The sequence below is a fragment of the Myodes glareolus genome, chromosome 3, assembly GCF_982192425.1.
Source record: "Myodes glareolus chromosome 3, mMyoGla1.1, whole genome shotgun sequence".
In the NCBI taxonomy this organism is placed as follows: domain Eukaryota; kingdom Metazoa; phylum Chordata; class Mammalia; order Rodentia; family Cricetidae; genus Myodes; species Myodes glareolus.
The window spans coordinates 41531042-41546113 of NC_142028.1; the positions used below are offsets into that span (position 1 = coordinate 41531042).

Sequence of the window (15072 nt, forward strand, 5' to 3'; positions counted from 1 at the left end):
AAAATAACAACAGAAACAGCATACTTTACAGGACATAGTATGAGTTTATAGTGATAAATACATATACATACATTAACACATACACATCCCCTGTACACATGGTGGGGGTGCAGGAAAGGGGGAGAGAATCACAAATAACTGACAGTCTAACTTTATACTTCAAGTAACCAGCAACAATAAAACAAATTTTGTTCAGAGTTTAACATGGTACAATTTAAACATTAAACCAGGGTTGATTGTTTGGCGACTCAGCTGATAAGGTTCTTGTCTCATGAACATGAGGACCTGAGTGCTATGACTCCAGCATGCACATAACAGACATTTATAATCTCAGAAACACATAGACAGAGACAAGAGTATCTGAGCCTCACTGGCCAGGGAGTCTAGCTCAATTGTTACAAGGGATAAAAAAATGGAATCAATAATAAAAGATTTATAGAAAAAAAACTTCCAAAATCGGATGATTTCACAGGTTATTTCCCCTAAGGAATTCAGTCATTATCATAAGTCATTCTTTAACTTTTCTGGAAGTGGAAGCTAAAATATTTGTAACCTCATTTTGCAAAGCCAGCATCTCTTTTACTAAAAAATCAAAAGGGCATGAAAATAAATCACTGCCCAGTACCCTAAATAAATAAAACAGAGTTACACTTTTAAATATGCTAGTGCTTTATAATTAACAGAATGCCAAATGCACCATAAATAGTTACCAATTAGAAGTTGCCCCTGAGAGACAAGAATTTTTTACTCTACTTAAATCAATGAATATATGTTGCAATACTTTACTAGAATGAAGGACAAATATTATTTGCCAATTATTACAGTTGCAGAACATGTTTGTCAAACATTCAATGATTTTTCTGATATCACAATTCAATACACTAGCAACAGAGAGAATTTATCTTAGAATAGTAGGAGGTGCATATGTCAACCAAACATTTCCAACAGTAAAAAACTGCATTTAATTAAAATTTTAATTTTAATTTCTAAAATATAGTTCAAGTCTTAGGGTCAATATTCAACATAGTACCTAAATCCTTGCATAAGAAATACTCCAGACTGAGAAATTAAAGTTCTCCCACTGAGAAACTTGCAACATGGAGGGCTTGTTGGGGTTTCTGTCCTGATTGGTACCCCACAGCCAGCAAGTCCGAATGAAAATCACACAGAGTTAAATTAAAAACTGGTCCATTAGGTCAGGCTTCTTATTATCTCTTGTATCTTATATTAACCCATTATTCTTATCTATATTAGCCACATGGCGCAGTACCTTTGTCAGTGGGGCAGGTCACATCTTGACTCTTCGGTGGTTGAGACAGGACTGGGGAAAGAGCTTCCTTCTTCCCAGAATACTCCTGTTCTTATTGTCCCACCTCTACTTCCTGTCTGGTTTTCCCACCTATACTTCCTGCCTGGCTACAAGTCAATCAGCATTTATTTAAAACATAATTGACAGAATATAGACAATTCTCCCGCACCAAAAACTGTCTCTGCTTGTGACATAATCTTACACAGAGAAAAGCCCAGCCATGAACTATCAAAAGAAGTAAAAGTATTCAGAAGAATTACAAGATCCATAACCAACAAAAACATTTATTTCTGTAGATACACTAACAAGGAACGTTCTTAAAAATAAAGCAGGACAGGAAATAGTCTCTTTGTCATTCCAATGAAAAAAGTATTTAGAAATGAATTTATACTGGAAGGTAAAAGACCTTTGGGGAAACCTATCAATCACTTAAGAAAGACACTTTTATGTGAAGACACCCTATCCTCAGGACTGGAAGAGCAGGTGATGTCACTAGATCTGTTACCTATCAAATTACCAGCATTCCAGTGACTTTCTCCACGGATATATGTAAACCATTTCATATGGAGACACAAGATGTTATGAATGATTTAAAGTCAGGTGTGTAGCATGGGGATACTGATCTGGGAAGAGTTGGAAGAGGGGTGAATATGATTAAACAGAAGAGAGTCTAAATTGGAGATCTTTTTGGAGATCTGGGAATACTGCAGAAGTGGGGGTAGAAAGATTTTAGGATTCAGAGTGGATGGAGGACCACTAGAGAACATGGCCCACTGAATCCACCAAGAAGGACTCACAAGGACTCAAACTATAAGCATAGAGCCTACACGGGTTTATTCCAGGTCCTCTGCATATGTTACAGTTGTTTGCTTGGTGATTTGTGACACACTTAACAGGGGAATAGATGTATTCTGACTCTCTTGTGTGCTCTTGGGACTCTTTTCCTCCTATTGCTTTTTTTGTCCAGCCTCAATATGAGGGCTTTAGAGTTGTCTTAATGTATTTTGTTTTGGCCTATTTGACTGTTGTCTCTTGGAGGCCTGTTCTTTTCTGAATAGGAAACAGAGGGAGAGTGAATCTGTTGGAAAGGGAAGGTGATGAGGGGGAAATGCAGAGTAGAGGGAGGGGAAACTGTGGTTGTGGAGTATTGTTTGATAGAAGAATCTGTTTTCAAATAAAAAAACTTCTCTTAAAGGGGGGAATGTATATTATCTGTGTAACTTGTCGAAATCACAGATAGAGAAAGGGAAAAACATACTATATTACCAAATGTTCCATTGGTTAAGATTTAGGCAGACTCAGTGAATGTCAAAATACTTAGTTAATGCAGTGTGTATATTATGCTATCACTCTATACAAGCTAGAAATAAACAAGACAATGAGGAATTTTCAAGTAAAGAGAAATAACATTTTAGTAATAATAAGGGAAAAGTTCACTTACAATCCATATGTCTGCAAATTATAGAAGTAGAGAAAGGGCGTTTTTTTTTTTTTTAATTTTGTCATTTTAAAGTATGAGATCTGTTCCTTGGAAGGGAATAGAAGGACTTTCTTGTGCACTAAGAAACATTTTTTGGTTACATCAAATGTGTCTAAAATTATGTTATATAAATATGGACACAAGGCATCTATTTAGTCCAATACACCATCCTTTTGATGAGCTGGAATTTTAACTCAGTAACATAAAATGCAATGACTATTGGTTAAGATACATATCTTAATTATGTCACAAGTTTAAATTATGTTGGATAAAACTGTAAGATTCGATTCTATTTTGGAGAGGATTTACTTTAAAATAATTTACATAGTTGCAATAAATAATTTACATAGTTGTTCCAGGAGGGAACAGGGAGTTTTGAGGCAAGAAAGAAATGCTTTAACATTGACTGCTCAAAACACTTCTGAAGTGAGGTCCATAGCAAACAAGCTTCTGTTAGAAGGAAGTACAAAAGACTGGCTTATCAACCCAAACAAATTAGTGGCCATCTTCTTTAGACCTTGTAACCAGAAAGGCTTTTTGCAAAGTTGACAGACTGGTTTATAACTGGAGTAGTGACGGTGGGTACATCATAGGGGTTGGATGGAAAGAAAATAATAAAAGATTTTCTAAGACAGTACCTGGTTTCTCTGAGAACAAGTGTCAAGAGATACTGACAATACTTTCTGTAGGGATGCGAATCAACACTCCTGTTCTTAGTGTCATTACCATGGCAATCCTTGTTTTAGCCAATCTACTTGATTTGTTCTAAACAGTAGCTACTCATTGATTTAGGAGTTGTTTGTTTGTTTGCTTTTGTTGTTGTTATTTCAAATACTGGGCCCTATGCCCCTATTGTAATTGGTATTTTAATTGATATTCAAATTATTTAGTTTAAATTAAACTATTTAGACAATAGTTTAACCCTCTCTCCAAAAGTAATTCAGATGAACAACAAGAAAAAAGAATCATCACCAGTTCAGACTTTTAAGAGCCTATAGTCTCTGAGTCATGAGCGATTCTGATCACTCTCATGATATTTTCAGGAAATTGCCCTTATTTCTTGAAAGTCCCAAGAGACAAATGAAAAAAAAGTTCTGTCTCTGTGATAAATGATATATAGTTCTTGACAGTGTCTTTTGCTATAAAAAAATGTATGAAAATACATACTTGGTAGCAGACACTGAATTTCCAAGCTGCAATTATAGACTCTCAAATAGAAAAGAAAGCTTTATTGGTGGTTCAAATTTTATGTACTTTATTAACCTGACTTATAAAAAAGGTAAATTAAAATTCTAACTTATGAATATTCCAAACTGGTGGTGACTCTCTGTATCTTTAAGACAATGTAATTTTTAATATTTTTATTTAGCCTTTACTCTTCTGGGAATAAGACACCTCAAAATAGCTTCCAGATTGTGTTAGGAAATTGTGAAATGGTTTTAAAATAGATTTTTCTCAGCTCATGTGAAAATTGCATACTGAAGTGGAAAAGGGGGTTAGTCAGTTCCAAGTAAAAGCTGCTTTGGTTAGTCAATGAAACTGTGAAACAGTCTCACCTCCCCACCATCTCTTATTTAGGCAAAGGGTAATGTTTACTATGCAGCAATGTCTTTCCTCTGACTGCATTCCTCCTCCATGCAGGGGAATGCCTTGCAGAGGTTACAGGGAAGGATGAAGTCTTACCACAGTCATCAAAGACACCATATGGGGGATGACTTTTGTGTATATTCATTGGACCAATAGATCTTGAACTTGTTCCTAGATCCTATCTGAGGTCACACAACCTGAACTCATTCTTTGTGCTTGATGCTAGGGATAGAGAGATTTGTAAAGTATGAACAGTACTCACAGTTATAATGTAGCTCCTAAACCAGCCCCAGCAAATGTCCACAAAACAAAGAAAACACTACCCCTTAGTTCTTAGCTGGGATGTGTGATCTCTATTTAAAGTTACTCAGATCCATATATAAAGATATAATTAGTTTATTTGTATTTTTCAAGTTACAAATATTTAACAAAAATTTAAGGTAGAAATTAATCAGACAAAAAGAAGCTTCCTTAAAACGGTGCTGTCTGCTCTGAATGGAAGAAACACTGATGTTGTATACACTTATTGTCTGCCCATCAACTTTCCCTGTTGCCATGATAAATACTCAAAGAAAGAAATGGTTTAGTTGGCTCACAGTTCATGCATTTCATCATAACAAGGAAGTCAAAACAGCAAGAGTTGGAGACAATTGATTAATTTGTTTTACAGCCAACAAGTAGAGAGTGAAGCTTATATTCAGTTAGCCTTCCTTCTATGCAGCCCAGGGAGAGTGGTACCATATTATCAGGAGTCTACCCACCTCAATTACCCTAGTCTAGAAAAGTACTCCCAGAGTTCCTAAACCATTCCCCCACTTGTTCTGCTCAAATTGAAAATATTAACTATTATATTGCCTCTTGACCTACTCACAAAATAAGATAGACCTGTGGACAAGGCTTGCCGTTTTGCCTCTGAGACATCACAAAGAGCTACTTTTGTGTTTTACAGACAATTTTTCTTGATTTTACAGGCAAAAAAAATCAAACCTCACAGCAGTCTGGTATATACTAAGATCATTCAATGATGAGGCTAAGTTACAAAGTCAGTCATTTTGAGGATACAGTGGAGTTCTTGCTTTGCATTTTGTTTACTTATGTGGCTGTATATAAAGAAAACAATCTCCATCATGAGCCTTTTGGACAGTGCAATAACCACGTTGCTGGTGACTTGAAAAGAAATCTTTGAAAAAAAATCTGCAAAATGAAAATAAAAACAAATATTAATATAATAACAAGAAAAGAAAAATTTGCATAGTTATGTGTCCTATCTGAACTATTAATTTTTGTTTATCTGCAGTAGGTGTGCTAATAAGAAGCCATTATTGCTAAAACTGATTGACAGATTAGGATGTAATGAATTTTCCTTTGTGCTGAATTACTCATATTAAGACCCCATTTACTCTCAATCTCTAACTGTGTACATTGTCAAAGTTATTAATAGCACGAATCTTTTATTAGTCTGTTTTTCTTTTTACTTCACAACATCAGGCATTTGTAGAATCTGATGAAGAAGGAACTCCGCCGCTTCGATTTTCTAACATGCTCTAAGGTAACAGTAGCATAAATCACACTGAGTGATTCATCTATTCAGACTGCATTTGTGTCATAAGACAAAAGGAAATTTTTCAGAACTTGCCAACTGCAATATAAACAGGGAATGGCTCCTATTATACAAACAATCTTGCTAGGCCATATGGGTTTTCAATGAGACAGATACCATGCAAAGCATCCCACTGTCCAGTCCTGCCATTTGACTCAGAGCCTCCTGACAAACAGCTCATGTGAAAGACTGCTGCCAGCTCCCAACTGGTGCACACTCAACACATAAATTCTGGGTAGGAACTCACAGAAAAAGAAAAAATAATGTTTAGCTTTAGGGGCACCAATAATGGATGGGAAACAAAAACTGGAGAAAAGGCTTCCAGGTTTTCACGCATCACTGCAAAAATGAATCCAGCAATCTCCATACAGGACAGGCAGGATTACTGATCATCACACTGATCTGAGACATTCTTGTCTTCCTTACTAAATGAGGGATTAACTTTCTATTTTATATTTTAGTTATTATTGTTGTGTATAATGCGGTAGGGGTGGGGAGAGCACATGTTCAACAGCACACATATAGAGGTCACAGGTCAACTTTGTAGAACTGGTACTTGCACCAAAACACAGATTCCAGTGATTAAACTGAGGTCGTTAGGCATTTGTCCTCAAATTATAAATTCCCCTACCTCCTCTAATCCATCTCACCGGCCTGAGAATATTTATTATTATTATTATTATTATTATCATTATTATTGAAATTATTTAAGAGTTTTAGAGGATTATGTAAAAATTTAGTTGACAGGAATGAGTACGTAATCTAATTTAAAATACAACAGAGTACAATTCGACATTCTTCATTACTCGAGATATTAGAGTGATACATTCAATCATTATTGTGAAGTGTAAAAGACCAAAAATTAATTTTTGTCTTACAGTCATTTCTTATTTTTAATTGGCATTTGAGTTTTCTTATCAACCATAATAACTTGGTGCCTTCAGGAATCATAGAAGATAACAAATACATAGTGAGTTAATAAATACTGAATTAAAAGGACTACATAATGCAGAAATGCATAGGTATTGAAGAAAGAACAAACAAAAGGATAGGTGATAAATAAATGGATTACAAATAATTTTGAATAAATAGTAACTTTAGTCATTTTATTATATCAATACTAATGGTCAGTAAAGACAAGGAGGCCCATATTAAATTAATGTTTGTTGAATTATTTTCAGCCTTAGGGCAACTAAGTTTCATTTAGTTCTGAAATCAAAGAACAAAAGGTTTACCAAGTGAAATATTGCTAATAATTTCTCATTTTATGCTAATTTCAATATTGTATCAAATAAAATGCATGTGTGTATAATATATATACGTTTGCATGTATGTATAGATGATATACTATTAAAATTTATGTTTTTACACATGTTCCATATCCATATTTTTACATAATTGCTTATCATATGAATATTGTCTAACTGATTTTTCTTATTTTTTCAGTTGGTTTTGAATATTTTATTTTATTTCATTTAGATCAGAAATTCATTTTAGTCCAATAGTGAAACAACTTTTCATAAAACCCATTGATTAGGTAAATTATCCTAAACTACTTAAGATTTTTGCACTAGGTACAAACATGTCTAAAAAGTGGGGGGAAAATCAATTTCTAAATTTATTTTATATTTTCAGAAAGTTCAGAAGGCAGAACATTGAAGAGGCAGGAAAGGACAGAATCAATGCAAATCACATAAACCTACAGAGATGTGGGCCACCTGTCCATCATACCTGAAGCTCTTCATAGACTTGCTGACCAAATTCAGCATCTACCATGGCATTACAGGCCCTCCAGAGCTCTGCAGTGCAGTGCTTGTGCTTCCCAGGTGCAAACTTCTCTTTGGACTCAGACTTTAGGCTATACATGACCTTCTGTGCTTGGAGCAAGCTATTATTAACTCCACCTGGAATTCGGGAATTATATTCCATGTTCGGTGAATATTCCTGAAAGGCCTGGTCTTTTCTGAAGAGCTATTGAGAAAGAGTGAATCTATGGAAGAAGGGAGATAGGGTGAGGACTAGAAAGGAGTGAAAGGAGAAGAAAACGTGGTCAGGATATAATGTATGAGGGTAGAATAAAATAAAATCAATGGCTTTATGTCTTTATTTTGCACTGAGACCCTTAAATTATGTTGCTAATCCTACCCAAACTATTTTCTACATTCTATTTTTTATTTTTTTTTATTATTTTATGCGTGTGGGTATTTTACCGGCTCATAGGTCTGTGCACCACCTGTGTGTCTGATGCCTGTAGAGGCCAGGAGAGTGTATTTTATCCCTTGGAACTGGAGTTACAGACGAGAGTGTGCTCTGGTAGAGTTTCTAGGAAGAGCCAGTGCTTTAGCTGTAAAACCCTTGCTCCAGCTTAACATCCAATTTTAATCCCTGGGTCATTTATGTTTACAAAATGTGTTACCATTTGATTATTTGTACCGCATTCTAATATATTAGAAACGATACAGCAGATATTGAAAATATGTTTGTTAAATGGAACCCTAACAATTAATCAAGGGTAGTGGGATTTTGTCAGAATGTGGTTAGAAGGAGAAACAAAGACCATATATTTTACTTGACAATGCTAGGTACGGAAAGAGCCGTTATGGCTCCCCCCACCTCTGTATTAAATTTGACACCAGATTTCAAATTGTAACACACAAAATTCAAGATACAACTTGAGTTAAAAATCTTCTCATTCATCTCATAAAACAAAAACAGCAACAGAAAATCTCCTAAGCTTTGTAAAAGTCAAAGGAATAGCTAAATTGTATGTGATCAGCATTTCCAGGACACCTAAGGCATGTATAATATAGTTAATGCAGTAGTCAAGAAAAACACCTGAAATGATCTAACTCATATACTGCTATAGAATACAGGTGGGCTGAGACTGTATCAAATAAAAAAACTGAAAATATCACAGTCTCAAAAAAACTAAAAATAAGTTGGGGGAAACAATGCTCAATCAATATAGAATAAATTTTTTGATTTATTTATGTGTGAGGGATATTAATACTCAGGTATTAAATAGAGCTCTACTTCCTACTATATATCATAATAATTGTGTGTAATATGATTATTAAATATTCTAGAATACATAGTAATTATATGATCTTATGTCATTCTCAGGAAATAGACTTCTAAAGGTTATAATATTTAATGACTACATGCCTTACTCCTAAATTACAGAAAGTAACATTATACTTATTTTTCAAAGGACTACTTAGCTTTTCTTTTCATTTCAGACTTATTACTGGAGCTTGAATTTAAGTCCTGAGTGAGTACCTATGGCTAAATTATAGCCTGACAAATTTTTACCATGTCTTCTGAATACAAATATGTATGCATGTACTATATTAATTAACTACAGTACTTTTTTTTTCTCAGCTTACTTGATTGACATAACAAGTCAGAAACAAACGACAAAATAAAACTTGGTTACTGTGAGTCTATTTGTCTATTGGTTCCCAATGGTCAGCATGAGTTTTCTTTTTCTTTTTCTTTTTTAACTTTTACATACCATACTGATAGAAGATTATTCTCCTTCCTCTCCTCTCAGTTGTACCCCCAACTTCTCATCTATCCCCTCCTTTTCCATTTTTTCTCTATCTCCATTTAGAAAGAGGCAGTCTTCTCATGGGTTTGAGCAAAGCATAGCACATCAAGTTGAAGCAGGACCTAGCTCCTCCCCATTCCTAAAGGCAAGGCAAAGTAATCTAAAATGGGGAACAAATTTCCAGAAGCCAGCTAAGCACCAGGGACAGGTCCCGATCTCACAGCCAGGAGTCTGACAAAAAAGAACAACTTATACTACTGTTACAGGCATGCAAATGGCCTAGGTTGGTCCCATGGAGGATCCCTAATTGTTGGTCCAGAGTCCATTAACTCCTATGACATCACCTCAGTAGTCCCTGTGGTTCCCCCCCACCCCGGGCTCATGAAATCCCTCCTCCCTTTCTTCAGCAAGATTTTAGCACTTGATTGTGGATCTTTGCATTTGCTTCCATCCATTACTGGATAGAGTATCTCTGATGAATATCAGGGTAGTAACCAATCTGAATAAGTAAGCGGCTAGTAAGGCTCCCTCTCCACTGTTGCTAGGAGTCTTAGCTGGGGTCATCCTTGGGGATTCCTGGGGGTTTGCCTAGCTCTAGCTTCTTATTTGCTAATTCCTACATCTTAATTTAACCCATCTCCACTAATCTGTCCATCACCATGAGGTTGTGGACTACCAGCAAAGTTTTCTGCTTGTTTTTTGTTTTTCAAGACAGGGTTTCTCTGTGTAACAGTCCCTGTCATGGAATTATCTCTTGTAATCCAGGCTGGCCTCAATTTACAGGAATTCAACTGCCTTTGCCTCCCTAGTGCTGAGATTAAAGGCGTGCACCACCACTGCCTGGCCAAAGTTTCAACATGTCTATATCCTACGGTAGTTCCATGAGTTCTCCCTGACTCTGCCCTTCTTCCTCCCAGCATACAGCCTACCTTTCCCCATCTAGTGCTGTTCTTTCCTGCCATTGGTTCAACGCAGTTCTTTATTCATTAACCAATAAAAGCCACACATAAACAAATGGACCTCCCATACCATGCCACTGCTTTTATTCTCAGGCAGAACAATGACTGGTGTGCACAGGGAGTAATTGTGGTGTCACACCCCTTAATTCAGCACTTGAAAGTTGAAGATTTGAGAAATTCTATGGGCCAGACTGGTTTACTTAGTGAGTTCTGTAATAGCCAAAGCCCCATAGTGAGACCTTGATTCACAAAAAGGTAATCAAACAAACAAATCTACATGAGAAAGGAAATCTCTGACAAGTATTCATGATAGAGGATTAATACTTAGACTCTATGAAAAACTATACAAATTCAACACCAAAGAATAAATCATTCAAACAGTAAACTGGGTGTGAAATAAATAGTTCTCAAAAGTTAATAGTAATGATTAATATACGGTTGAAAGAAATTTGTTCAATATTCAAGAGCTGCATAATCAAACTTCCTTGAGATTCCATCTGACCCATCAGAATGGCTTCCATTGGTTGTAGAATAATCTTTCTGTATACTGTGAATATGTGTCACTCTAATTGGTTTAATAAAATGCTGAATAATCAATAGCTAGGCATGATTTTCAAGTCATAGAAGAGGCAGAGAAAAGAGTTGCCAGCCAGATGTGAAGGAAACATCATAAACAGTATAGAGAGATGAGGTAACAAGCCATATAACAGAATGTAAATTAAAGAAGATGGGTTTATTTAAGTTATAGGAGCTATTGGGATAAGTCTAAGCTAAAGAAGAACTTTCATAATTAATAATAAGTACCTATGTCATTGTTTGGGAGCTGGCAGTTCAAAGGAAAGTCCTACTACAACCTTCAAGACACATATGTGGGAAAAGAAGAATACTTACTCACTACTAGAAGGAATGTAAGTAGGTACCTCCATTATACAAAATAATCAGTATGCAGGTTTCCAAAAAGAAAAAAATCTGTGCATATAGACAAGGGACTTAGGCATGCAAGTTTCTTGCTGTTCTATTCACAATATCTGAAAAATTCAACCAGACTAGATACCCATCAATAGATGGATGGATAAGGAAATTGTTCTATGCATACATACACATATTTAAATATATATGTATATATTTTATACATAATGGAATTTTATTCAACCATAAAGAAAAATTATGACATCTACAGACAAATGGGTGGAACTAGAAATCATTACGTTAAACAAAATAAATTAGAGTCACAAAGATGAAATTATATTTCTGCCTATATATTATTCATACATTAATACTTATGTATATGGGATCTCAGGAAGCTAGAAAGGGAATTGTTGATATTAAACTCGAGTTGGAAGAGGCAAGTCTGGTGTCAAAATGGAGGGCCATGATCCAAAGGAACCAGAATAGTTGAGAAAACTGTTTATTGGTGGTCTGAGCTTTGAAATCACAGATGAGAGCTTAAGAGAACGTTTTGAGAAATGGGGCACACTTACAGACTGTGTGGTAATGAGAGATCCCCAAATAAAACGTTCCAGGGGCTTTGGTTTTATGACCTACTCTTGTGTTGAAGAGGTGGATGCTGCAATGTGTGCTCGGACACACAAAGTTGATGGGCGTGGTGGAACCAAAGAGAGCCGTTTCTAGAGAGGATTCTGTAAAGCCTTGTGCCCGTTTAACAGCGAAGAAAATCTTTGTTGGTGGTATTAAAGAGGATACAGAAGAATATAACCTGAGAGACTACTTTGAAAAGTGGGGCAAGATTGAAGCCATAGAAGTTATGGAAGACAGGCAGAGTGGGAAAAAGAGAGGATTTGCTTTTGTGACTTTTGATGACCATGACAGAGTTGATAAAATTTTTGTTCAGAAATCCCACACTATTAATGGGCATAACTGTGAAGTGAAAAAAAGGCCCTTTCTAAACAAGAGATGCAGTCTGCTGAATCACAGAGAAGCCATGGACGTGGATCTGGCAATTTTATGGGTCGTAGAGGGAACTTTGGAGGTGGTGGAGGTAATTTTGGTCGTGGTGGAAACTTTGGTGGAAGAGGAGACTATGGTGGTGGAGGTGGTGGCAGCAGAGGCAGTTATGGAGGTGGTGATGGTGGGTGGAATGAATTTGGAGATGATGGTGGTAACTATGGTGGTGGTCCTGGTTACAGCAGTACAGAAGCTATGGTGGTGGTGGACCAGGCTGTGGAAACCAAGGTGGTGGATATGGTGGTGGTGGAGGAGGAAGATATGACAGTTACAATGAAGCAGGAAGTTTTGGTGGAAGTAACTATGGTGATGGGAACTATAATGACTTTGGAAATTATGGTGGACAACAGCAATCAAATTATGGACCCATGAAATGGGGCAGTTTTGGTGGAAGAAGCTCAGGCAGTCCCTATGGTGGTGGCTATGGATTAGGTGGTGGAAGTGGAGGATATGGTAGCTCTCTCTTAGCAGGAGAGAGAGTGCTAGGAGTTGTCGGAAAGCTGCAGGTTACTTTGAGACAGTCGTCCTAAATGCATTAGAGGAACTGTAAAAATCTGCCACAGGAGGAGCGATGATCCACAGTCAGAAAAGTTACTGCAGCTTAAACAGGAGTCCCCTCTTGTTCAGCACTGCCCTAGCCACAGTCTGCAAAAAGTGCAGCTATTGATAAATGCAATGTAGTGTCAATTAGATGTACATTCCTAAGGTCTTTTATCTGTTGTAGCTTTGTCTTTCTTTCTTTCTTTCTTTTTCTTTTCATTACATCAAGTATATTGCCCTGTAATTTGTGGTAGTGGTACCAGGAATAAAAAACTAAGGAATTTATAACTTTAAAAAAAAAAGAAAAGAAAGAAAGGGAATTGTCAGAGAAATTTTAAGGAGTGGGGAGAAGAATGGGCAATGGAATTCATGTGATATAAAAGCAGATATTATCAGGTATGAGGAAGGGGAACAAGAAGAGTAGAGTTGATCTGGATAAATGGAGGAGGGTATTGTGGGAGAAAATGAATTAGAACAATATACTTACATATAAAAATACAATAAAATTACTTAATGACAATCTGCTAAACTCAAAAATCAGTGCCTTCTTAACCACTATCAACAAAGCTTCCTCCTGCTGTAAATGGGAAAAAATACAGAGACCCACAGCCAGACAATATGCAGATAATGAGATTCCTTGGAATATTCACTTTAAATGGAATGTCTCCATCAAACACCCACCCCCCAGGGCTCAGTGAGCCCTGCAAAAGAGGAGGCAGAAAGCTTCTAAGAGTCAGAGTAGATAAAGGACACCAAGGAAACAAGGCCTTCTATATACAGCATGACTGACCCACTTGTGAACTCAAAGAGGTTATGATAGCAAGGACAGAACCTGTGCAGCTCTATGCCAGATGAGATTATAGCACTGAGAAAAGAAGAGGACATAAATCTCCATCTGTAACCCAGAAGTAATTTCCAATTGATAGACACTAACAAACAAAAACAAGAGAAAAACCCCTTGGTGAAACTCATTACATAGTATGCTACCTTAAGAAAGTATCCCATAAGTGAAAGATAAAAACTTGAACTAGAAAGATGGCTAGTGGTTGAGAGCACATTCTGCTCTTCCAGGTTTAGTTCCCAGAATCCACAGGAATGTAAAATTGCTTGTAACTCCAGATCCAGGAGATACAATATCTTCTTCTGGCATACATGGACACTACACATACATGGTAAACATATGTGTATACACACAAAAAAAATAAATATATATTTGTGAAAAAAATTTCTAAGTGTGTTTTCCAATACTATGGATTTAATGAAAGGTCATGATATAATAAAGTAAAATAACCATTAACTATTCAACTGAAATTCTCAAAAATGGATAAAAATAATTATAAAAAAAATTAAAAGGTGCAATTGGTTTCCAAGATCCAGTCAAAGCATTAGGCACAGCTCCTGTTCCCATTGTTAGGAGTCCCACAAGTAAACCAAGCTACACAACTGTAACATATAGGTAGAGGCCCGAGGCTGGTCCCATATAGGCCCCCTGGTTGTTGGTTGATGCTGTATGAGCCCCTATGAACCAGGATACTTATTTCTGTGAGTTTTCTTATTATATCCTTGACCCCTATTTCTCCTACAATCCTTCCTCCCTCTCTTTGGGAAGATTTCTCGAGATCGGCCTATTGCTTGGCTATGGGTCTCTGAATCTCTTTTCATCAGGCATTGGATGAAGGCTCTCTGATGACAATGGGGTAGTCTCCAATCTGATCACAGCAGATGACAGTGGCTACATAACCGCTATTGTTAATAGTCCTAGCTGGAGTCATCCTTACAGTCATGGAAGTTTCAATTCTACCAGGTTTCCATATTACCCTGAAATGCTCCACCTTCCAGTAAGTTATGTCAGTAATCTCCCCCTTTTTATGTCTGGGTTACCTCACATGTTTTTTTCTAGTTCCATCCATTTGCCTGCAAATTTCAAGATGTCATTATTTTTTATGACTGTGTAGTACTCCATTGTGTAAATGTACCACAATTCTTTATCCATTCTTTGGTTGTTCAGTTGTTTGGCATCTAGGTTGTTTCCAAGTTCTAGCTATTACAAATAATGCTACATAAACATAGTTGAGCACATGT

At 36.4% G+C, this 15072-nt stretch overlaps 1 pseudogene; it reads left to right on the forward strand.

Annotated features, from left to right (window-relative positions):
- Positions 1-11847: 11847 nt before the first annotated feature.
- Positions 11848-12980, forward strand: LOC148122648 (heterogeneous nuclear ribonucleoprotein A1-like 3; annotated as a pseudogene).
- The last annotated feature ends 2092 nt before the right edge of the window (positions 12981-15072 follow it).